General features: G+C 48.5%; 1 protein-coding gene across 2 annotated transcripts in view; it reads right to left on the bottom strand.

Moving 5' to 3' along the window:
• The window catches only part of ZDHHC20 (zinc finger DHHC-type palmitoyltransferase 20), a 309,510-nt gene that overhangs the window by 17,098 nt on the left and 270,468 nt on the right, over positions 1–21,944 (bottom strand). Inside the window, exon 13 of one of the 2 annotated variants that reach the window (XM_069202258.1) lies at positions 17,050–17,120. The exons of the other annotated variant lie outside the window; for it this stretch is intronic. The gene's annotated coding sequence lies outside the window, so the exon portion shown is untranslated. Of the gene's footprint in view, positions 1–17,049; positions 17,121–21,944 lie in introns of those variants that run through there. 2 annotated transcript variants of the gene reach the window in all.

The following is a 21,944-nucleotide window of genomic DNA, read 5'->3' as shown; positions in this document are numbered from 1 at the left end:
GCTGATCCTGCCGCCTTCTCGACTGTTTTCCTGCTTGTGCATGCTGTGGGGGTAGTCTGCCTCCTCTCTGCACCAGAAGCTCCGAAGAAATCTCCCGTGGGTCGACGGAATCTTCCCCCTGCAACCGCAGGCACCAAGAAGCTGCATTACCGGTCCCTGGGGTCTCCTCTCAGCACGACGAGCGAGGTCCCTCGAATCCATCAACTCTGTCCAAGTGACCCCCACAGTCCAGTGACTCTTCAGTCCAAGTTTGGTGGAGGTAAGTCCTTGCCGCACCTCGCTGGGCTGCATTGCTGGGAACCGCGACTTTGCAGCTACTCCGGCCCCTGTGCACTTCCGGCGGAAATCCTTTGTGCACAGCCAAGCCTGGGTCCACGGCACTCTAACCTGCATTGCACGACTTTCTAAGTTGGTCTCCGGCGACGTGGGACTCCTTTGTGCAACTTCGGCGAGCACCGTTTCACGCATCCTCGTAGTGCCTGTTTCTGGCACTTCTCCGGGTGCTACCTGCTTCAGTGAGGGCTCTTTGTCTTGCTCGACGTCCCCTCTCTCTTCAGGTCCAATTTGCGACCTCCTGGTCCCTCCTGGGCCCCAGCAGCGTCCAAAAACGCCAAACGCACGATTTGCGACTAGCAAGGCTTGTTGGCGTCCTTTCAGCGGGAAAACACTTCTGCACGACTCTCCAAGGCGAGAGGGATCCGTCCACCAAAGGGGAAGTCTATAGCCCTTTTCGTTCCTGCAGAAACCTCAGCTTCTTCTGTCCAGTAGAAGCTTCTTTGCACCCGCAGCTGGCATTTCCTGGGCATCTGCCCATCTCCGACTTGCTTGTGACTTTTGGACTTGGTCCCCTTGTTCCACAGGTACCCTAGATTGGAAATCCACAGTTGTTGCATTGCTGGTTTGTGTCTTTCCTGCATTATTCCTCTAACACGACTACTTTGTCCTTAGGGGAACTTTAGTGCACTTTGCACTCACTTTTCAGGGTCTTGGGGAGGGTTATTTTTCTAACTCTCACTATTTTCTAATAGTCCCAGCGACCCTCTACAAGGTCACATAGGTTTGGGGTCCATTCGTGGTTCGCATTCCACTTTTGGAGTATATGGTTTGTGTTGCCCCTATCCCTATGTTTCCCCATTGCATCCTATTGTAACTATACATTGTTTGCACTGTTTTCTAAGACTATACTGCATATTTTTGCTATTGTGTATATATATCTTGTGTATATTTCCTATCCTCTCACTGAGGGTACACTCTAAGATACTTTGGCATATTGTCATAAAAATAAAGTACCTTTATTTTTAGTATAACTGTGTATTGTGTTTTCTTATGATATTGTGCATATGACACTAAGTGGTACTGTAGTAGCTTCACACGTCTCCTAGTTCAGCCTAAGCTGCTCTGCTAAGCTACCATTATCTATCAGCTTAAGCTGCTAGACACCCTATACACTAATAAGGGATAACTGGGCCTGGTGCAAGGTGCAAGTACCCCTTGGTACTCACTACAAGCCAGTCCAGCCTCCTACATTGGTTGTGCAGTGGTGGGATAAGTGCTTTGAGACTACTTACCACTCTTGTCATTGTACTTTTCATAAGAGAAAAATATACAAAACAAGGTCAGTGTATATACACATAGCCAAAAAGTTTTGCATTTCCTCTTTTCACTCTTTTCTAAGTGCTGAAAAGTACTTCTAACTTTCTAAAAAGTTCTAAAAAGTTTAAAAAGTTTTTTTTCTCTGTCTTTCTAAAAGCTCTGAGAAACTTTTTATCTTTTACTATCACTTTAACTCTCTCTAAAAATGTCTGGCACAGGCCAAAATGTTGATCTGTCCAAACTTGCATATGACAACCTTAGCTGGAAAAGAGCAAGGAGTCTCTGTATAGAGAGAGGTTTGAGTGTAGGGAAGAATCCTTCCTTGGAACTGTTACTTAACATGCTTAGAGAACAGGATAAGGCCATAGGTGCCTCATCTGTTGAAAAAGTACCTAATAGTTCTCAATCTGATTCAGGGACTCCCCCAGGAAAAGATTCAGGAAAGAAACTTCCTAGCCTGCCCATTACTAGACAGTCTAGCATAGTTGGTAATGATGATGAGCCACACCATACAAATAGTGTTGTCTCACATCATAGCAAAAGCATTTATTCTCACCATACTGGTAGTAATGTTTCTGTTAACCAAGCTGTTAGGGTGGCTTCTGTAGGGACAGGTCTCCTTCTGTTCATTCCCATCATACCTCTGTATCTAGGAATGTCCCTCCCACCAACCCTGATGACAGAATGTTAGAGAGGGAACTCAATAAGTTGAGGGTGGAACAAACCAGACTGAAGCTTAAAAAGCAACAGCTGGATTTGGATAGACAGTCTTTTGAACTAGAGAAGGAAAGACAGAAGTTGGGTTTAGAAACCCATGGTGGCAGCAGCAGTATTCCCCATAGTCATCCTGCAAAAGAGCATGATTCCAGGAATCTGCACAAGATAGTTCCCCCTTATAAGGAGGGGGATGACATTAACAAGTGGTTTGCTGCACTTGAGAGGGCCTGTGTTGTACAGGATGTCCCTCAAAGGCAGTGGGCTGCTATCCTATGGCTATCATTTAGTGGAAAAGGCAGGGATAGGCTCCTTACTGTGAAAGAAAATGATGCTAATAATTTCCAAGTTCTTAAGAATGCACTACTGGATGGTTATGGCTTAACCACTGAACAGTACAGGATAAAGTTCAGAGAGACCAAAAAGGAGTCTTCACAAGACTGGGTTGATTTCATTGACCATTCAGTGAAGGCCTTGGAGGGGTGGTTACATGGCAGTAAAGTTACTGATTATGACAGCCTGTATAACTTAATCCTGAGAGAGCATATTCTTAATAATTGTGTGTCTGATTTGTTGCACCAGTACTTGGTGGACTCTGATCTGACCTCTCCCCAAAAATTGGGAAAGAAGGCAGACAAATGGGTCAGAACAAGAGTGAACAGAAAAGTTCATACAGGGGGTGACAAAGATGGCAACAAAAAGAAGGATGGTAGGTCTTCAGACAAGGGTGGGGACAAATCTAAAAATGAGTCTTCATCAGGCCCACAAAAACACTCTGGTGGGGGTGGTGGGTCCAAATCCTCCTTTAATCTGAACAAGGAAAAGAAACCATGGTGCTATTTATGTAAAATAAAAGGCCATTGGACAACAGATCCCAGTTGTCCAAAGAAAGGCACCACTGCTCCTACCACTACAACCCCTACTGCTGCACCTAGTGTCCCTACTAATAGCAGTGGTGGTGGGAGCAAACCTACTAATAGCCAATCCAAGGGAGTAGCTGGGCTCACTATTGGTAATTTAGTTGGGGTTGGCCTTGTTAGGGAGGCCACAGAGGCTGTGTTAGTCTCTGAGGGGGCTATTGATTTAGCCACCTTAGTTGCTTGTCCCCTTAATATGGATAAGTACAAGCAGCTACCCCTAATAAATGGTGTTGAGGTTCAGGCCTACAGGGACACTGGTGCCAGTGTGACTATGGTCATAGAGAAACTGGTCCACCCTGAACAACACCTACTTGGTCACCAGTACCAAGTAACCGATGCTCACAACAACACACTTAGCCACCCCATGGCTGTTGTAAATCTCAACTGGGGGGGGGGGGGGGGGGGGGGGGGGTTACTGGTCCAAAGAAAGTTGTGGTAGCTTCAGATTTACCTGTAGACTGTCTATTAGGGAATGATTTGGAGACATCAGCTTGGTCAGATGTGGAGTTGGAGGCCCATGCAGCAATGCTGGGCATCCAAGGGCATATTTTTGCTTTGACAAGGGCTCAGGCCAAAAAGCAAAAAGGACAGGGAAGCTTGGATCCTGGAACAATGGACCAAGTGCTCCCTAAAGCTAGGGCTGGTAGAAGCAAACCACTTCCTACTATCCCTCCCTCTACAGTGGATTCAACTTCTGAGGAAGAAGAATTCCCTCCCTGTGCAGAACCTACACCAGAGGAGCTGGAAGCAGACACTGCTGAGCTTTTGGGTGAAGGGGGGCCTGCCAGAGAGGAGCTGAGTGTGGCACAGCAAACCTGTCCCACATTAGAGGGTCTCAGACAGCAAGCTGTCAAACAGGCTAATGGGGATGTCAGTGACTCTCACAGAGTTTACTGGGAGGACAACCTCTTGTACACTGAGCATAGGGATCCTAAACCTGGAGCTGCCAGGAGATTAGTGATTCCTCAGGAGTACAGAAAGTTCCTCCTAACACTGGCACATGACATTCCCTTAGCTGGGCATCTAGGACAAATGAAAACTTGGGACAGGCTTGTTCCCCTGTTTCATTGGCCTAGGATGTCTGAGGACACAAAGGAATTTTGTAAGTCCTGTGAAACCTGTCAAGCCAGTGGCAAGACAGGTGGCACCCCAAAGGCACCCCTTATCCCACTGCCTGTGGTTGGGGTTCCCTTTGAAAGGGTAGGGGTTGACATAGTTGGCCCCCTTGACCCTCCTACTGCTTCAGGCAATAGGTTTATCTTAGTGGTAGTGGACCATGCCACAAGATATCCTGAAGCTATTCCTTTAAGGACCACTACAGCACCTGCAGTGGCGAAGGCCCTCCTGGGAATATTTTCCAGGGTGGGCTTCCCAAAGGAAGTAGTATCAGACAGGGGAAGCAATTTCATGTCTGCATACTTAAAGGCCATGTGGAAGGAGTGTGGTGTAACGTACAAGTTCACAACACCCTATCATCCACAAACAAATGGACTGGTGGAGAGATTTAATAAAACTCTCAAAGGCATGATTATGGGTCTCCCTGAAAAACTCCGCAGGAGATGGGATATCCTTCTACCATGCCTCCTTTTTGCCTACAGGGAGGTACCCCAGAAAGGAGTGGGCTTCAGCCCCTTTGAACTTCTTTTTGGACACCCTGTTAGGGGTCCACTCACACTTGTAAAGGAGGGTTGGGAACAACCTTTAAAAGCTCCTAAGCAGGATATTGTGGATTATGTACTTGGCCTCAGATCAAGGATGGCTGAGTACATGAAAAAGGCCAGTAAAAACCTTCAGGCCATCCAAGAGCTCCAGAAGCAATGGCATGATCAGAAGGCTGTTTTGGTTCAGTACCAACCAGGGCAGAAAGTGTGGGTCTTGGAGCCTGTGGCCCCAAGAGCACTCCAAGATAAATGGAGTGGTCCCCACACAATTGTTGAAAAGAAGGGAGAAGTCACCTATTTAGTTGACTTAGGCACTGCCAGGAGTCCCCTTAGGGTGCTCCATGTCAACCGCCTGAAACCCTACTATGACAGGGTTGATCTCACCCTGCTCATGGCAACTGATGAGGGACAGGAAGAAGACAGTGATCCTCTACCTGATCTCTTCTCTTCCACAGATCAAGATGCTCTTGTGGAAGGTGTAGTTTTGGCTGATTGACTTACTGCTGAGCAGAAAGATAATTGCATAAATCTCCTAGATCAATTCTCTGAACTCTTCTCTACTGTGCCAGGTACCACTTCTTGGTGTGAGCACACTATAGATACTGGAGACAGTTTACCTGTCAAAAGTAAGATCTATAGGCAGCCTGACCATGTCAGGGACTGCATAAAGCAAGAGGTCCAGAAAATGTTAGAACTAGGAGTGGTTGAGCACTCTGACAGTCCATGGGCTTCTCCTGTGGTACTGGTACCAAAACCCCATTCCAAAGATGGAAAGAAGGAAATGCGGTTTTGTGTAGACTATAGAGGTCTCAACTTGGTAACCAAAACTGATGCTCACCCTATACCCAGGGCAGATGAGCTCATAGATACACTGGCATCTGCCAAGTATCTAAGCACTTTTGATTTGACTGCAGGGTATTGGCAGATCAAATTGTCAGAAGATGCTAAACCTTAGAGTGCATTTTCTACCATTGGAGGACATTACCAGTTTACTGTAATGCCTTTTGGTTTGAAAAATGCACCTGCCACTTTTCAGAGGTTGGTGAACACAGTCCTGCAAGGGCTGGAAGCTTTCAGTGCAGCATATTTGGACGATATAGCTGTCTTTAGCTCCAGCTGGGATGATCACCTGGTCCACCTATGGAAAGTTTTGGAGGCCCTGCAAAAGGCAGGCCTCACTATCAAGGCTTCAAAGTGCCAGATAGGGCAGGGTAAGGTGGTTTATCTGGGACACCTTGTTGGTGGGGAACAGATTGCACCACTTCAGGGGAAAATCCAAACTATTATTGATTGGGTTCCCCCTACCACTCAGACTCAGGTGAGAGCCTTCCTAGGCCTCACTGGGTATTACAGGAGGTTCATTAAGAACTATGGCTCCATTGCAGCCCCTCTTAATGACCTCACATCCAAGAAAATGCCTAAAAAGGTATTATGGACAGCAAACTGTCAGAAAGCTTTTGAGGAGCTGAAGCAGGCCATGTGCTCTGCACCTGTCCTGAAAAGCCCTTGTTACTCTAAAAAATTATATGTCCAAACTGATGCATCTGAATTAGGAGTAGGGGCAGTCCTATCACAACTTAATTCTGAGGGCCAGGATCAACCTGTTGCTTTTATTAGTAGAAGGTTGACCCCTAGAGAAAAGCGTTGGTCTGCCATTGAGAGGGAGGCCTTTGCTGTGGTCTGGGCTCTGAAGAAGTTGAGGCCATACCTGTTTGGCACTCACTTCATTGTTCAGACAGACCACAAACCTCTACTTTGGCTAAAACAAATGAAAGGTGAAAATCCTAAATTGTTGAGGTGGTCCATATCCCTACAGGGAATGGACTATACAGTGGAACATAGACCTGGGAGTAGCCACTCCAATGCAGATGGACTCTCCAGATATTTCCACTTAGACAATGAAGACTCATCAGGTCATGGCTAGTCTTATTGTCCTTCGTTTGGGGGGGGGGGGGTGTAGGAAAGTACCATCTTGCCTGGCATGTTACCCCCATTTTTCACTGTATATATGTTGTTTTAGTTGTATGTGTCACTGGGACCCTGGTAACCCAGGGCCCCAGTGCTCATAAGTGTGCCGGAATGTGTTACCTGTGTAGTGACTAACAGTCTCACTGAGGCTCTGCTAACCAGAACCTCAGTGGTTATGCTCTCTCATTTCTTTCCAAATTGTCACTGACAGGCTAGTGACCATTTTTACCAATTTACATTGGCTTACTGGAACACCCTTATAATTCCCTAGTATATGGTACTGAGGTACCCAGGGTATTGGGGTTCCAGGAGATCCTTATGGGCTGCAGCATTTCTTTTGCCACCCATAGGGAGCTCTGACAATTCTTACACAGGCCTGCCACTGCAGCCTGAGTGAAATAACGTCCACGTTATTTCACAGCCATTTTACACTGCACTTAAGTAACTTATAAGTCACCTATATGTCTAACCTTTACCTGGTAAAGGTTAGGTGCAAAGTTACTTAGTGTGAGGGCACCCTGGCACTAGCCAAGGTGCCCCCACATTGTTCAGAGCCAATTCCCTGAACTTTGTGAGTGCGGGGACACCATTACACGTGTGCACTACATATAGGTCACTACCTATATGTAGCTTCACAATGGTAACTCCGAATATGGCCATGTAACATGTCTATGATCATGGAATTGCCCCCTCTATGCCATCCTGGCATAGTTGGCACAATCCCATGATCCCAGTGGTCTGTAGCACAGACCCTGGGACTGCCAAACTGCCCTTCCTGGGGTTTCACTGCAGCTGCTGCCAACCCCTCAGACAGGCAGCTGCCCTCCTGGGGTCCAGCCAGGCCTGGCCCAGGATGGCAGAACAAAGAACTTCCTCTGAGAGAGGGTATGACACCCTCTCCCTTTGGAAAATGGTGTGAAGGCAGGGGAGGAGTAGCCTCCCCCAGCCTCTGGAAATGCTTTGTTGGGCACAGAGGTGCCCAATTCTGCATAAGCCAGTCTACACTGGTTCAGGGGACCCCTTAGCCCTGCTCTGGCGCGAAACTGGACAAAGGAAAGGGGAGTGACCACTCCCCTGACCTGCACCTCCCCTGGGAGGTGTCCAGAGCTCCTCCAGTGTGCTCCAGACCTCTGCCATCTTGGAAACAGAGGTGCTGCTGGCACACTGGACTGCTCTGAGTGGCCAGTGCCACCAGGTGACGTCAGAGACTCCTTGTGATAGGCTCCTTCAGGTGTTGCTAGCCTATCCTCTCTCCTAGGTAGCCAAACCCTCTTTTCTGGCTATTTAGGGTCTCTGTCTCTGGGGAAACTTCAGATAACGAATGCATGAGCTCAGCCGAGTTCCTCTGCATCTCTCTCTTCACCTTCTGATAAGGAATCGACTGCTGACCGCGCTGGAAGCCTGCAAACCTGCAACATAGTAGCAAAGACGACTACTGCAACTCTGTAACGCTGATCCTGCCGCCTTCTCAACTGTTTTCCTGCTTGTGCATGCTGTGGGGGTAGTCTGCCTCCTCTCTGCACCAGAAGCTCCGAAGAAATCTCCCGTGGGTCGACGGAATCTTCCCCCTGCAACCGCAGGCACCAAAAAGCTGCATTACCGGTCCCTTGGGTCTCCTCTTAGCACGACGAGCGAGGTCCCTCGAATCCAGCAACTCTGTCCAAGTGACCCCCACAGTCCAGTGACTCTTCAGTCCAAGTTTGGTGGAGGTAAGTCCTTGCCGCACCTCGCTGGGCTGCATTGCTGGGAACCGCGACTTTGCAGCTACTCCGGCCCCTGTGCACTTCCGGCGGAAATCCTTTGTGCACAGCCAAGCCTGGGTCCACGGCACTCTAACCTGCATTGCACGACTTTCTAAGTTGGTCTCCGGTGACGTGGGACTCCTTTGTGCAACTTCGGCGAGCACCGTTTCACGCATCCTCGTAGTGCCTGTTTCTGGCACTTCTCCGGGTGCTACCTGCTTCAGTGAGGGCTCTTTGTCTTGCTCGACGTCCCCTCTCTCTTCAGGTCCAATTTGCGACCTCCTGGTCCCTCCTGGGCCCCAGCAGCGTCCAAAAACGCCAAACGCACGATTTGCGACTAGCAAGGCTTGTTGGCGTCCTTTCAGCGGGAAAACACTTCTGCACGACTCTCCAAGGCGAGAGGGATCCGTCCACCAAAGGGGAAGTCTCTAGCCCTTTTCGTTCCTGCAGAAACCTCAGCTTTTTCTGTCCAGTAGAAGCTTCTTTGCACCCGCAGCTGGCATTTCCTGGGCATCTGCCCATCTCCGACTTGCTTGTGACTTTTGGACTTGGTCCCCTTGTTCCACAGGTACCCTAGATTGGAAATCCACAGTTGTTGCATTGCTGGTTTGTGTCTTTCCTGCATTATTCCTCTAACACGACTACTTTGTCCTTAGGGGAACTTTAGTGCACTTTGCACTCACTTTTCAGGGTCTTGGGGAGGGTTATTTTTCTAACTCTCACTATTTTCTAATAGTCCCAGTGACCCTCTACAAGGTCACATAGGTTTGGGGTCCATTCGTGGTTCGCATTCCACTTTTGGAGTATATGGTTTGTGTTGCCCCTATCCCTATGTTTCCCCATTGCATCCTATTGTAACTATACATTGTTTGCACTGTTTTCTAAGACTATACTGCATATTTTTGCTATTGTGTATATATATCTTGTGTATATTTCCTATCCTCTCACTGAGGGTACACTCTAAGATACTTTGGCATATTGTCATAAAAATAAAGTAACTTTATTTTTAGTATAACTGTGTATTGTGTTTTCTTATGATATTGTGCATATGACACTAAGTGGTACTGTAGTAGCTTCACACGTCTCCTAGTTCAGCCTAAGCTGCTCTGCTAAGCTACCATTATCTATCAGCTTAAGCTGCTAGACACCCTATACACTAATAAGGGATAACTGGGCCTGGTGCAAGGTGCAAGTACCCCTTGGTACTCACTACAAGCCAGTCCAGCCTCCTACAGGCACTTCATGGGAAATAGGGGGGGGGAGGTTTGGAAGGGGGTCCCTAGGTTTGCAGGGAGGTCAGGTTTGGAATTTGCTTTTTGGGGTTGGGGGCTTGGGTTTGGGAGGGGTAACCTTGGGCTTTGTGGGGGTAGAAGTCTTTGGTGGGGGAGGGGTATGGCTTGTACCAGGGGGACCATGGGAGGACTGGGAGGTGCAAGGCAGGGGTATAGGGACGGTAACAGGACCCTTGGGGGTACAGGAACTGGGATGGAACAGGCACAATTCATGCAGGAAAAGTTTTTTTAGGGACACAAGATTGGTCATGGAAAAAAGTTTGGGAGTGGAGGGAGAGAGAGTGGTGGAGAAGTGTGAACAGGTGTGGGTGCAGGTACGAGCGTAGATGCCATGTGTGCTGTGTGACTGTTGGGTGGGTGAGTGTGGACGTTTAGGTGTAGTGGAAGTGGGGAGGGGAGGAGATTCAGGGAGATGGCAGTGTAAATGTGTGTGTATGTTGTGACTGCAGGTAGGGTCGGTGGGCTGCATGTGGGGGGGTTGATACTTGTGGTGAGTGCGCATGGGGTGCATGTATGGGAGTCTGCTATTGTTGTGACAGTGTGAATGAGGGCACTTGTGGCAGGATCTGGGAGAAATGATGTGGTGACTGCAAGTTTGAGTGGTGTAGTGTTTGTGAGGGTGGAGGTTGTAGGGGAGTCCATGTAGAGAGTGGATGTTGTTGTGTCTGCATGTGTCTGTTGTGTGTATGCATGGCGGTGGTGGTGTTTCTGGTGCTTGTGTTTGTCCTTGCGAACCGTGTCTGTTAATGTGGATGCATGTTGCTCTGAAAATGTGCCTTGGATGGGTGTGAGGAGAGGGGTGTGGGATTAGGAACAGGTAGCTGGAGGGGAGACAGAAGAAGAAGGGACACTAGCTGCTATCAAGAAGGAGGCCAGAGCCTGAAAGGATCTCTGCAGTGCAGCTAGGCCACCGCAAATGCCTTCCAGGTAGGCACGGGGCTGCTGCATCTGTGATGCCAATCCCTGGTTGGCATTCACGATGGTGGCCTGCCCCACAGAGATGGATCTCAGGACGTCAACAGCCTCCTTATTGAGGGCAGCAGGGCTGACTGGGGCAGGGGCAGAGGTCCCTGCGGCGAAGGAAATGCCCACACTCCTGGGTGAGCGGGCACGGGCAACTGGGGATGAGCTACAGGGAGGACAGTGCTGGTAAGGGGGGTGCCAGACAAGGATGGTGCTGGGATGGTTTGCCACCGCCAAGGAGCGTCCATCAGAGGAGGAATCCTAAGATGTTGTCATCGATCCTCTCTTCCTTGTGGCACTCCCCTCGCCCACCGTCCCACTCAGCTCCGCTGGTATTAGCCTCTTGGGTCTCGTGGGCTGCAGCTTCCTCACTCGCCGGTGCCCTTTCTCCTTTGACTGATGATGCTGATACACAGAGATTGGGGGGGAGGGAGAAAGACAGGGTACAATAGGTCAATACCAACCCAACATTCACACAGAGTAAAAACATCATTATGTGCTGCTATGCCATAGCAGGCCGTGCCTTCACATATACATGCAACAACAGTAGGTAACCATGGGGGAAACAAAGCAATGCTGATGTGGGAACATTTGCACTAGTGTACTTGATGAGGGTCATACTAGTCACACTTGCCCAGTACTTGGCACATTCTCATGGTCGTTTATATTGACATATCCAGTACTCCTTACACAACAGAATCCTGCATGGGTAGGTAACATGCCCAATAATCCATTAAAAATGTGCACAGTAACATCTGGGCCCAAGGTGCCTATCTACACATAAGGTACAAGGCAGCTGTTCTGCCCTCAAGTGCCCATCTACCTCAGGGTAGGCCACCCCCAAAATGCGGGCCAATTGGGGAGAGGGGCAGGCTTCAATGGGCACCCCTCCCCTGTTGGGAGGACATCCATAGTTGGGCCTCTGTGGTCATACGTGCCCAGGTCTCAGGTCCTCCCACCGCTTTCTGCAGTGGGTGCTCCGCTGGCTATGGATCCCCAGGGTCCGCACATGCTCGGCGATTGCACGCCAAATCCCCTCCTTCTGATGGGCACTGACCTGCATGGGTGAGACAGACAGAAGGAGAAAGTCATGTAGAATGGCATCACAGGAACAGCGGTGGACAGGAGCTCCCGCCGACCCCTGCCCTCACCACATCTTCAACAGAGCCAGCAACATCCTCGCACCCAAACTCCAGCATACCATCAACCGCTCTTTCGAATCTGCCACCTTCCCAGAGATGGAAACACACAGAGATCAAACCTCTACTGAAGAAACCCACTGCCGACCCAACAGACCTAAAGAACTATCAGCCCATCTCCCTGCTCCCCTTTCCACGCCAAAGTAATTGAGAAGGCAGCCAACAAATAGCTCCCCGCTTTCCTAGAAACCAACAACATCCTGAACCCCTCTCAGTCAGGATTCAGATGCCACCATAGCACAGAGACCACCCTCCTCACCACCACACACATACGAAATCTGCTCCCTCCTTGACCGAGGCGAAACCGTCGCCCTCATCCTCCTGGATCTGTCTGCTGCCTTCGACACAGTCTCTCACGACACACTACGCACCCGCCTCCACAATGCCGGCATCCGAGACTCAGCATTGTGATGACTCTCCTCGTTCTCACCAGAAAAACACAGAGGGTCCGACTCCCCCCCCCTTTCTCTCAGAAGCCACCAAGATCAGCTGCGGGGTCCCCCAAGGATCCTCGCTGAGTCCCACCCTCTTCAACCTCTACATGACCCCACTAGCCGCCACTGTCAGAAGCCATGAACTCAACATCGTCTCCTACGCCAACAACACCCAAATGATAGTCTCCCTCACCAACAACCCGACTACCGCCAAAAACAATTTCCACGAAGAAATGAAAGCAGTCGTCACCTGGATGAAAGATAGTTGCCTCAAACTGAACTCGGACAAAACAGAAGTCTTCATCCTCGGCTCAACACCATCCGCCTAGAACGACTCATTATGGCCCTCTGCAGTCGGAAACGCCCCCAGCCCCACCCGCAACCTCTGCGTCACCTTAGACTCATTGCTCTCAATGGACCGACAGGTGAGCTCTGTCTCATCGAGCTGCTTCCACACCCTGAGCATGCTCCAAAAGATCTACAAATGGATCCCCACCAAAACCAGAAGGACAGTCACCCAGGCCCTCGTCAGCAGCTGACTCGACTACGGCAATGCTCTCTATGCTGGAACCACCGCCAATACCCGGAGAAGGCTACAACGCATCCAAAACACCTCTGCCTGGCTCATGAAGAATGCCCCACGACACAGCCACGCCAACGCCCTCCTAAGAGACCTAAACTGGTTGTCTATCGACAAGAGAATCACCTTTAAGTTCCTGACCCATGCCTACAAGGCCCTACACGATCCTGGACCAGCCTACCTCAACCACAGACTCGCCTTCTACATTCCCGCCAGACAACTCCGCTCCACCCACCAGGCCCTCGTTAAGGTCCCCCGCATCCGGAAAACCACAGCAGGAGGAAGATCCTTCAACCACATCGCCACCAAGACCTGGAACACCCTCCCCATTCACCTCAGGCAATCCCCCACCCTGTCTCATTTCAGGAAGGACATCAAGACCTGGCTCTTTGAATGATCCTTCCTCCCCACTCCCCTTCCTTCCCCCAATGCCTTGAGACCCTCACGGGTGATTAGCCGTGCTATACAAATCCCCTGATTGATTGATATCACAGATCAGACATCTCATGGCCACACTAACGTGACTTCACACAGCTAACGCTCCAAATCCTCACCCATCTTCATGCATCTACTCTGTCTAACTTGTCCCAACCACTTTCAACCTCACACACATCACTATCAAACAGGACAGTGACATAAGACTCACCTGCTGCTCTGGTGCCCCATACAACTGTCCATACAGGGGTAGGACCCCATCCAGAAGCATCTCCAGCTGTTTCCGGGTGAAGGCTGGGGCCCTATCTCCTGCAGGACATGGCATTCTGGCTCCCAGAGTGAGTACACAGCAGCCCACGCAGTGGAGGTCTTGCTTGCAGGAGTGTCAGGAGTCAAGTAAGTTATGCTACAGAAAATGGTAGTCACAGCCGCCAAGTACATGACTGTCACTACCAGCAGTGATTACCATTGGCCCCAGTCTCCCATAGGCAACAATGTTATCCAATGAGTTGAACAGCGGTTGAGACCACCTATCGCCATGACGACTAACGCCGGTGGAATTAGGTCACTTCCATCTGTCCTGTGCATGCAGGACAGGCGGCTGCCATTTTACATGTAGTTAGTGAATTGCAGGTGAATTCTAGGTGCGTCATGGATGAAAAATAGTGACAACTGCATAGACTGACTATGTCGACACATTCAAGACATCAACTTTCGGGTTATCCTCTCTCCTATTCCCAGATACCATGCATTAGTGAGGAGACATGCCCCTGTGTACTGGCCCCTAGTCGACTTTGCTACCATGGAAGTGAGGCACGTCATACATGTCAGACACATGTCATCTAAACCGTCAGACCTTCATGGAGCTGTGTACCCATTTGAAGCCATATCAGTTGCCTGCCATACGTCGTCGCTGTCCCTCCCACAGTACATGTGCTGTCTGTGCTTCACTTCCTTGCTTCAGGGTCGTTCTAGATGACAGTGGGCTTGGCAGCAGGAATGTCACAGCTGATGTCCAGTCTTGTGTTGAAGGATGTACTGTGTGTTTAACTCAAACACCTGCCCAGCTACATCAGTTTCCATCAACGTGCGGATTTGGCCACTGTTAAAGCTGACTTCTATGATATGGCACATATCCCTCATGTGATAGGGGCCATAGATGGCACCCACATTGCCTTGGTTCCTCCCAGGAGAAATGAACAAGTGTACAGGAACCGGAAAAACTTTTACTCCATTAATGTCCACATGGTGTGTCTCGCTGACCAATATATCTCCCAAGTTACAGCCAAGTTCCCTGGTTCTGTGCATGACTCCTACATTCTGAGGAACAGCAGCGTCCCACACATGATGGCACAACTACAGAGGGACAGGGCCTGGCTCATCTGTATGTATCCAATAATATGTGTGCCCCTGTAATCTCACCTCTTCACATTCTGCCATGTGTCCCTACCGGTAGTGAGATGGGTCCAACCTTTGTGCAAACAGGTGACTCTGGCTATCCTAACCTTCCCTGGCTGCTGCCACCTGTGAGATATCTTACTACAGATTGTGAAAACCATTTCAATGAGGCCCACAGCAGGATGAGATATGTCATCGAGAGGACGTTCGGGCTACTGAAGGCCAGATTCTGGTGTCTACACATCTCCGGAGGTGCCCTGCTCTACAATCCACTAAAAGTCTGCCAGATAGTTGTTGCCTGCTGCATGCTACACAATCAGGACCTGAGATGTCACATCCCATTACTAGATATAGAGGAGGTGGCAAATGGACAATGGCTGATGATGGTGACCTCAAAAGTGATGAGGAGGCAGATGATGAGGATGCACCTGACTCTATAGCAGACTTGATCCACCAATACTTCCAATGAGAAACTTGTATGTATAAACGGTTTTATGTGACCTGTACTCCTGTCTGCCTTGTGAGGTAGCCCCTCATGGTGTGTGTCAACAGAGGAGGTGTTGAATGCAGCTATCCCTCTGTGTGGGTCTTGACGGGGAGGGCATTTCCCCATCAGGGGAGATGTTACTGTTCAAATGTCAGTGCTATTTTCACTCTGCTTTTGTGTAGCATCACATCTGCAAAGTATTGTCCAAGTTGTATGTTCCCTGTAATGCTATGCCAACTGCAATTGAAGTGCCAAACATAGTGGTGTCATCAGTATTGCTAATTTTCCTCACAGTCCACAATGGGAGAATGTATAACCTAACTTTTACTGTCTGTGGAATATGCCTTTAGCTGAGTTTTGTCAGCTGTGAGGGAAGGACCATTGGGTATGGATGTCTAGGAAATGTGGATCTGCCATGGAAATATGGTTTGAGATTCCACTTGTCAAATCACACTAGGAAGCTCGACACTGTACTGCATGTGTGCTGATTGACTCCCATCATGATAGTTGTCCCTGTCTTGGTCTATTTGCAGGCCATTTGTGGGGTGCAACTGTAGTTCCTGCCTTGCCTGGTGGCTCCCTTGACACATGTATCCATAAGATGTCTACTCTACTATCATCCTTCCTCCATTTTGCTACCCCTTCTGTCAATCTTACAGAATTTTGCAAGACAATGGGTTGACTTATGACATGTTGTACAAAATAAAATCATACTGTTTAAATAAAGACACGTAGGCAGTAGCTGTGCTCAAAGGTGTTTAATGTGATTCGCAAGTGCAATAGGTGATGAGTGGGGTCATGGTTGGTGAAATCATCAGAGCAGTTGTCCCAGCTGTAGGTAGTCCAGGACCAGTATCCAAGGGGCCATGGGAAATGGAGACATGACAGTGGACAGTCAGAGTGTGCCAGTGGCACACAAGGGAAAATATTCAGAAGAGGGTCACTTCCTGGTAGTGGTTTAGGTCTTGGCATCAGGTCCTGCATGATGTCTGGATGGTCGACCTCGCGTGTGGGTTCCTCAGCTACAGAGGGAGGGGTGCTGGTGATCTGCGGGTCCTCTGACAGGGCCTCCATTCCACTAGCTGCTGCAGAAGCGGAGGGCTTGGTTGGAATGTGGCTAGTGAAAGGGGCCTGCTGGTGGGTGGAGGTCACAGGAAAGATGGTATTGAGTTCCTTGAGCACCCCTACAATGGAGGCCATGGTGGCATTGAGGGTCTGCCACTGTTGCACGGCCTCCTGGTGGTATTCCCTCTGCAGCCCCTGGTTCTCCTGCAAGGATCTGGCCCATCTTGTCCTGGGACTGGTGGTATGCTCCCAGGACTTGGGAGATAGCCTCCTGGCCAGTCGTTTGCCGTGGGTGCCTCATCCCTTGGGCCACAGGTCCCCTTCCACTGCCCCTCTGTGCCTGTGCCCCTGGCACAGTGTGCCCACTCCCAGTGACACCAGGACCTTCATTGTCTTGGGTGTGTGGGCTTGACTCTGGTCCCAGTACTGTGGGGCACACTGCTGACTGAATAATCTTTGGGACACATGTTTGGGGATGCAGGGTTGGCTGTGGTGTTGTAGCCACTGCGGCGCGGGACTCTGATGTGTCCATGGTGGGGCTGGTGAACTGACCAGTTGTCCCATGTGGGCCAGGCAAGTCTTCAATGTCCAGACATCCACTAGGGCCTTCATCCTGGGGAGGGCGGTCTGTCTCTGGCATCCTCTGCAGGGTGGTAGTGGCAGGGGTACCTGTGGATGGAAAGGGAGAGAGTTACATTGTGGAGATGTACTCGTTCGTATCATCATCTGATGCATGGAGTAGTTTGACTTGCTTCTCAGTGATGGCAATGACAGATGCAGCACTGCAGACATTGTTTGCGGGTGACTGATTGTGACTTTGTTTCCATGTTCCGTTGAGGATAGTAGATGGCATTGCTATGTAGAGGAACACAGTCGAAGCATCCAGTTGGTGTTGCATATGCTATGGTTTTCAGTGCAGGTGTTCTACCTTGAAGTGGAACTGTCATCTTTTGATGTGTAGGGAGAGATACACTGTGGGAGTTGTGGTGTTTGGCATTATGACTGGTATCCGTGCACTAGAGAGGAACTGTGTGGGGATAGTGGGAGTTGGGTGGTGTGGCATGCAGGGGAGGGGCGTGTGGTGATTGGGGGGGGGGAAGGAGGACAAAAGTGTGAGATAGGGTGGACTGGGAAGAGATAGGGTGGTGTGGATGCATGCTGTCCAGGAGTGCTTGGTGCCTGGAAAGTGTTGTTTACTTACCATTGTCAAGTCCTGCAATGATTCCAGTCAGGCCCTCTGGATGCTGTATGTCCAAGACCTTCTCCTCCCACAATGTGAACTCAGGGGGAGGAGGTGGGTCCTACCGCCAGTCTTGTTAATGGCAATCTGATAACGTGATGCCATGGAACACACCTTCCCCCTAAGGTCGTTCCACCTCTTCCTTATGTCCTCTCTTGTGCATGAATGGGTGCCCACTGAGTTGACCCTGTCAACAATCCTACGCCATAACTCCATTTTCCTGGCAATGGATGTTTGCTGGACCTGTGCTCCAAATAGTTGTGGCTCTACCCTGACAATTTCATCAACCATGACCCTCAACTCTTCATCGGTGAAGTGTGGGTGCTTTTGTGGGGAGATGGTGGTGGTGTAGTGGTTTGGGGGGGGAGGTTGTGCGCAAGGGTGTGGTGTTTGGGGATTGATGGTGGGTGTGGTGTGATTATTTAGGTGTGCAGGTGTGTTGCAGTGTTTGCAGTTGTGATGTGTGTGTTGTGTACTGCGTGAGATGTGTCTGTTCCTATAGTGTGAAAGTGCTAAATAAGTCTTTTTGTGTGCTGTCAGTATCTTTGTGTGTGGTAGTAGCTGCAAGGGATTGTGGGTTGTGTGGGTATGTGTTTTATAGTGGTGGGGTGGGTGTGTGTACTGTAGGTATGCGTGTCAGGTGTGGGGTATTCATGCTGACCAATGTGGTGTTGAATTCTGGTGGTGGTGACCTTTTGTGCGCAGTAGTTTGCACCGCCAATGGTTTTCCGCTGTGCAATGACCGATGCGCTTATTTGTGGGTAGTAATATGGAGGGTGGAATGTTATCGGCGTGGCGGGTTGGTGGTGGGACAGTCTCTCCCCCGCCCACAGTTGGCCTGGAGGTGTCAGATTTGTGGCTGTATTTGGGCAGTCTTCACTTTGTGACTCGTAATATGGTGGTCAAGATACCACCATCACTGGCGGTCTTTTGGCAGCCGCCAGCGCAGCCTTCTTGCCAAAAGACCGCCAAACTCGTAATGAGGGGCACAGTATTGGGCCAAATACCAACTCAGAAGGTTACTCTGTTTAGATCACAGAACATACAGAATGCGGCACTGACAGAATGAAAATGTCACTTACCCAGTGTACATCTGTTCGTGGCATTAGTCGCTGCAGATTCACATGTTTGGCACAGTCCGCTGCCTGGTGTTGGGCTCGGAGTATTACAAGTTGTTTTTCTTCGAAGAAGTCTTTTTGGTCACGGGACCGAAGGACTCCTCCCTCCTCGGCTCCATTGCGCATGGGCGTCGACTCCATCTTAGATTGTTTTCCCCGCAGAGGGTGAGGATGGAGTTGTTTGGTATAAATAGTGCCCATGCAATGGAGTGAATATGTATGTACGATAAGAGTTTCTAATAATTATTTACAAATGTTCAGATGTTTAAGATTTATGATCTACTTCTAAACGGCTACAGGCTTCCCGGGGAGGTGGGAGGGTACATGTGAATCTGCAGCGACTAATGCCACGAACAGATGTACACTGGGTAAGTGACATTTTCAGTTCGATGGCATATGTTGCTGCAGATACACATGTTTGGCATAGACTAGAAAGCAGTTACCTCCCCTAAAAGCGGTGGTTTAGCCTGTAGGAGTTGAAGTAGTTTGGAATAATGTTCTTAGTACAGCTTGGCCCACTGTAGCTTGTTGTGCATTTAGTACGTCTACACAGTAGTGTTTAGTAAACGTATGAGGCGTAGACCAGGTTGCAGCCTTACATATTTCGCTCATAGGAATGTTTCCTAGAAAGGCCATTGTAGCACCTTTCTTTCTGGTTGAGTGTGCCTTTGGTGTAATAGGCAATTCTCTTTTGGCTTTAAGATAGCATGTTTGAATGCATCTGACTATCCATCTAGCAATGCCTTGTTTAGAGATTGGATTTCCTATGTGTGGTTTTTGAAAAGCTATGAACAGTTGTTTTGTTTTCCTGATTAGCTTTGTTCTGTCAATGTAATACATTAGTGCTCTTTTGATGTCTAATGTATGTAGTGCCCTTTCAGCCACAGAATTTGGTTGTGGGAAGAACACTGGCAATTCTACTGTTTGATTTAAATGGAATGGTGAGATTACTTTTGGCAGAAATTTTGGATTTGTTCTTAGAACTATTTTATTGTTGTGTATTTGAATAAATGGTTCTTGTATGGTAAATGCCTGAATTTCACTTACTCTTCTGAGGGATGTGATTGCAATGAGAAATGCGACCTTCCAGGTTAGATATTGCATTTCACAGGAATGCATGGGTTCGAAAGGTGGACCCATGAGTCTTGTTAAGACGATGTTAAGATTCCATGAAGGAACTGGTGGTGTTCTTGGTGGTATAATTCTTTTTAGCCCTTCCATGAATGCTTTAATAACTGGTATTCTAAATAGAGACGATGAATGAGTAGTTTGTAGGTAAGCAGATATTGCTGCGAGGTGTATTTTTATAGATGAAAAAGCGAGATTTGCTTTTTGCAAATGTAGTAAGTATCCTACTATGTCTTTAGTAGAGGCATGTAATGGTTGTATTTGATTGGCATGGCAGTAGTAAACAAATCTTTTCCACTTAGATGCATAGCAGTGTCTAGTGGAAGGTTTTCTAGCTTGTTTTATGACCTCCATGCATTCTTGTGTGAGGTCTAAGTGTCCGAATTCTAGGATTTCAGGAGCCAAATTGCCAGATTCAATGATGCTGGGTTTGGATGCCTGATCTGTTGTTTGTGTTGTGTTAACAGATCTGGCCTGTTGGGTAGTTTGACATGCGGTACTAGTGAAAGGTCTAGTAGAGTTGTATACCAAGGTTGTCTTGCCCATGTGGGTGCTATCAGTATGAGTTTGAGTTGGTTTTGACTCAACTTGTTTACTAGATATGGAAGGAGAGGGAGAGGGGGAAAAGCGTACGCAAATATCCCTGACCAACTCATCCATAGAGCATTGCCTTGTGATTCGCGGTGTGGGTACCTGGATGCGAAGTTTTGGCATTTTGAGTTTTCTTTTGTTGCGAACAAATCTATCTGGGGTGTTCCCCAAATTTGAAAGTACTTGTTCAGAACTTGGGGGTGAATTTCCCATTCGTGGACTTGTTGGTGGTCTCGCGAAAGGTTGTCTGCTAGTTGGTTTTGTATTCCTGGAATAAATTGTGCTATTAGGCGAATGTTGTTGTGAATCGCCCACTGCCAAATTTTTTGTGTTAGGAGGCACAATTGTGTTGAGTGTGTTCCTCCTTGTTTGTTTAAATAATACATTGTTGTCATGTTGTCTGTTTTGACAAGAATGTATTTGTGTGTTATTATGGGTTGGAAGGCTTTTAACGCTAGAAATACTGCTAACAGTTCTAGGTAATTGATATGAAATTTTGTTTCGTGTATATCCCATTGTCCTTGAATGCTGTGGTGATTGAGGTGTGCTCCCCACCCTGTCATGGAAGCATCTGTTGTTATAACGTATTGAGGCACTGGGTCCTGAAATGTCCGCCCTTTGTTTAAATTTTTGCTGTTCCACCATAGAAGCGAGAGGTATGTTTGGCGGTCTACCAACACCAGATTTTGAAGTTGACCCTGTGCTTGTGACCATTGTGATGCTAGACACTGTTGTAAGGGTCGCATGTGTAGTCTTGCGTTTGGGACAATGGCTATGCATGATGACATCATGCCTAGAAGTTTTAGCACAAATTTTGCTTGTATCTTTTGGTTTGGAAACATAGCACTTATTACCTTGTGGAATGCCTGCACTCTTTGTGGACTTGGAGTGGCAATTCCTTTTGATGTGTTGATGGTTGCTCCTAGATATTGTTGTGTTTGACACGGTTCTAGGTGTGATTTTGTTTAGTTGATGGAAAACCCCAGTTTGTGAAGGGTTTGTATGACAAATGTGGTGTCGTTTGCGCATTTTTTTACTGTGTTGGTCTTGATTAGCCAATCGTCTAGGTAAGGGAACACATGTATCTGTTGTCTCCTGATGTGTGCTGCTACTACTGCTAGACATTTTGTGAACACTCTTGGTGCAGTTGTTATTCCGAATGGCAACACCTTGAATTGGTAATGTATTCCTTTGAATACGAACCGTAGGTACTTTCTGTGAGAAGGGTGTATTGGTATATGAAAGTACGCATCCTTTAGGTCTAATGTGGTCATGTAATCTTGCTGTTTGAGCAGTGGAATGATGTCTTGTAGTGTGACCATGTGAAAATGGTCCGATATGATGTAGGTATTTAGTGTCCTGAGATCTAATATTGGTCTTAATGTTTTGTCTTTTTTTGGAATTAGAAAGTACAGG

The sequence above is a fragment of the Pleurodeles waltl genome, chromosome 8 (assembly GCF_031143425.1).
Source record: "Pleurodeles waltl isolate 20211129_DDA chromosome 8, aPleWal1.hap1.20221129, whole genome shotgun sequence".
In the NCBI taxonomy this organism is placed as follows: domain Eukaryota; kingdom Metazoa; phylum Chordata; class Amphibia; order Caudata; family Salamandridae; genus Pleurodeles; species Pleurodeles waltl.
Note: the sequence above shows the minus strand (reverse complement) of the source record. Positions and strands in the feature narration are given on the sequence as shown.